We start from the raw sequence: 3,741 nt of genomic DNA on the forward strand, positions 1-3,741 counted from the left end.
AGCTTGAAGTCCAATGATGGGTTCCTTATAAGTAGTTCATATGAAGATAGACAACAGGATGAAGACCATGTGACCATGAAGGCAGAGATAGGAGTAGTGTGCCTACAAGGCCAGGAATGCCAGGGGTTGCTGGTAATCACCAGATGCTAACAGAAAGCAAGGAAGGATTCTTCCCTAGAGTGTGGTTCTGCCGTGCCTTGATTTCACACTCTGGCCTCCAGAACTGTGAGAGAAGAAATTCCTGTTGTTTTGGGTTGCCCAGTCTGTGCAATTTGTTATGGCAGCCCTAAGAAATTAACACAGGCCTGGGTACTTCCCTTGTGGCCCAGTGGTTAAGACTCCATGTTCCCAATGCAAGGGGCCTGGGTTTGAGCCCTGGTTAGGGAGTTAGACCCTGCATGCTGCAACTAAGACCTTGTACAGCCAAATAAATAAATATTAAAAAACAAAACAAAACAAAAAACCACAGGCCTTGACCCACCCACCCTCACACACCCACTAATTTGTCCTACAATAAGAACACTTGTCACAGTCCTACTTCTGCTTGTTTATGATTATTTCCAGGCTTGCTCATAGTCTCCTGTAGATAAATTTGAGACCCCGCATTGAAACTTGAAAGTTATCAGCTTCTCTCTGCCTTTTACCTCCCAGGCCTACCTAACTGGTTAAAACTGACAGTTAAGCTGGTTAAAACCCCATTCATCTTCTCTTTTGCATTCTGGTTGTTTTTGTTGAGGTCATCTCCTTGGAATACTGAGATAATTGCCAGCACATATGCTATCCTAATCACTCTCCTCTTTGAGTTCATTCAATTTAGCATTTACTGGGTGTCAACTCAGAGCAGCCTGGCTCAAGGTCATCTCCTTGGAATACTGAGATAATTGCCAGCACATATGCTATCCTAATCACTCTCCTCTTTGAGTTCATTCAATTTAGCATTTACTGGGTGTCAACTCAGAGCAGCCTGGCTCAAGGAGCTTCTTCTGGAAGATGGGAAAACCTCATTGGCACAATACAAAGATGAAATAAGTGAGTGAATGACCATTATGCAAAATACTTGTTATTTGGAGGGAATTGTGTGACCAACCTGCAGATGAGGTGAGAGGCTAAAGAATTTGGGTTTCACTCTGTAAATCATTTCTCATGATTTTTTTGCCTGCAGCCCAAAGATACATAAATCATAATTCACGCTGATAATTTCTGCTCTATTCTATAATGCAGAAAAAAGGCTGTAGTGTTGGCAGATTCTCTCTTCAGCCAAACTTGACCCAGGTTTCCCTGAGCATTTTGCCAACTAGACCTGACTTTCAGGCCTCCATTCCTGCTCTACATTGTCCAACTTTAGGAGGAATCCTGCTCAGTCAGTTTAACCAGGAGCCCCCACCCTCAAGATTTCTGATTACCCTTGAAATCTCTGATCAGGTTGCTCATCCTCCCCACCATCCCTCAGGTGATATCTGATCACCTTGGCCTGCCTTCAGCAAGAATCCCCTTAGGTCAGATTGCTTTATCCTGAATGCCCCTTTACTCCTAAGGTTTTCCCTTGGTAATATTCTATCCACTGACCTTGCTCCTTGGCTATGAATTTCCACCTTTCCTTTTTGCCTTTGGAGTTGAGCCCAATCACTCTCTCCATTGCAAAATCCCACTTCGGTGGTCTGTACACCTATCCCAGTAGTCCCCTGAATAAAGACTGCCTTATTGTGCTTTATATGGTGTCATGAATAATTTTTCTTTAATACTATTATAGGCTCTATTGGGTCTTTTAACACAGTAGAGTGTTAATGAAGGGTTCTCCTTAGGCTACGGGAATTGTGATGTGTACCAGAGTTCAGTTAAGTATTTTGGGAAAACCCAGGAGAGAGATATGTGGGCTGCTGGCTTACTGACTTGACACGAAAACAGACAGTTGTTAGTGAGTATGGGAGCTGAAGGCCAGAAAGTCAGCTGCCCTGTAACTGTAATTGAATCCGGTCTCTGATGAGGGGTCTTGTATGTCTCAGTCACCATTAGGTTGTGGAAAGGCATTGTCAGGTAAAAATTCTCTCCCAGAACTGTAGAAAGTCTGGGAACCAAAAACTCTCATCTTGTAGTAACTTGCTGAGAAATAGCACCTAAAGCCTGTGTTGTGGGTTTTGGGAATAAAGGTCTGGCTCCTAAACCTCATGACAAATAGTAATAGCCAGAATTCTGAATTGTAAGGTGGGCCCTGGGTCTGGCTCATGCTGGTAACCTTCCTGGAGACTCCCCAGCTGTGTCAGAAGGGAGGCTACTGGGACTTAACAGATGAGACAGATGTACTGTCTATAACCAACTTGATGTGAACACAGCTGTCTTCCTCTGTGGCCGATCCAGGTCTCCCATGGATCTAGAAACTAGATCTAGAAACTAGACTGGATCTAGTCCAGTCTCCCAGGACTAGAAACAAATAGTCTAAATGTTACTTTGTATTCTTATTTTCTTTCTTTACATTATTTAGTCTAGTTGGAGGGTTATCCTTAGTCTCACTTAAAAAAAAAAAATCTGCCTTTAGCCTCACACTTACTTGATATAATTGCTTGTTCTTTTTGTTGTTGTTGTTAGGAAAATATTTATGGTTTTATTGTACCATGAGACATTGAAACATCTGAACAAATCAGTATCTGGGTAATGAGACTTTCTCCTTCACTTTTATGGGTTACTAAAGCAACTTGTCAGCAGATTTTCAAAAAAAGAAAAAAAGACAACCTTTTGTATTACTTAAGTCATTCCAAGGTATACGCCGGTACAATACAAACTTCTATCCGATGCAGCTAGTCCAGGATCCAAACATCACGTGAAACAGCTCACTGGAGCAGCACCCTGCACCCATTCCCACCGTGGCCCTGTTTATTTGTTGATATTAGGAGCCTCTGGAGGAATGTGGACAGTTGAATAGTAAGAGGAGGGGGAAGAAGGAGGAAATAGCATGAATGCCTGGCTGGGAGGGTTCCGCCCAAGTTGTGCAGGGCAAGCCTGAACATGTCATTGGTACAAATCCAAGCAACCTTGATGCTCTTTGATAGGAACATCTGGTGGAACTGCATGATGGGGTCTTCATTGGCCTTGAGCTGGCCCACGACTGTGCTGATGATGCAACTATCCGGCATGGGCTGACGGTCCTGAGCCGTGATGCTGTGCCGGGTTTTCTGGAATGGAAGCTAGGCAATATCTCCACAATGGCAGCTTTCCCTTGGAATTGCTGTCCTTCCCATGTGAAGCATGAGACGTCGGAATAAACTGCTCCTAGTCGGCTTCTATCGTTATCAAATAACTGGTAGTAATGTTGAATGAAGCTGGAGCCAATCTGCTCCCAAACTGGCTTGTCTCCCATTCTGGAGCATCACCCAGCCTCACTGAGACCCAAGAAGCTGGCACAATGGCGGCAGCAACCCAACTTGGTCTGCCTGTTTTGTTTTAAAATTTACTTAGTCTACTAGTCCAGAGGTAACACCCCGATAAATCCTCAGAAGTTATCCAGCATCAAACTTCTTAACTGAGTTGAAAACAAAGCCTGGAAAAGTTAACAGGGTATTTAAGGAATTTCCAGGGACTCAACAAGTTCATCTGACCTCTGATTTCTGGGACTCTTTACAGGGACTGCTACCTGGTCTGTTATAACAGAGCCTTTCGGTTGCTGGAGGCTGGACAATCCACACTCTTGGCCTTCTCTTCTGTTCTCCACTGGACCCTCCCACCTTTCATAATTCCTCCTTGTTGTTG

At 43.9% G+C, this 3,741-nt stretch overlaps 1 pseudogene; it reads right to left on the reverse strand.

Annotated features, from left to right (window-relative positions):
• Window positions 1-2,825: 2,825 nt before the first annotated feature.
• LOC133062821 (nuclear transport factor 2-like) lies at window positions 2,826-3,352 on the reverse strand (annotated as a pseudogene).
• Between the last annotated feature and the right edge of the window lie 389 nt (window positions 3,353-3,741).

The sequence above is a fragment of the Dama dama genome, chromosome 9 (genome assembly GCF_033118175.1).
Source record: "Dama dama isolate Ldn47 chromosome 9, ASM3311817v1, whole genome shotgun sequence".
In the NCBI taxonomy this organism is placed as follows: domain Eukaryota; kingdom Metazoa; phylum Chordata; class Mammalia; order Artiodactyla; family Cervidae; genus Dama; species Dama dama.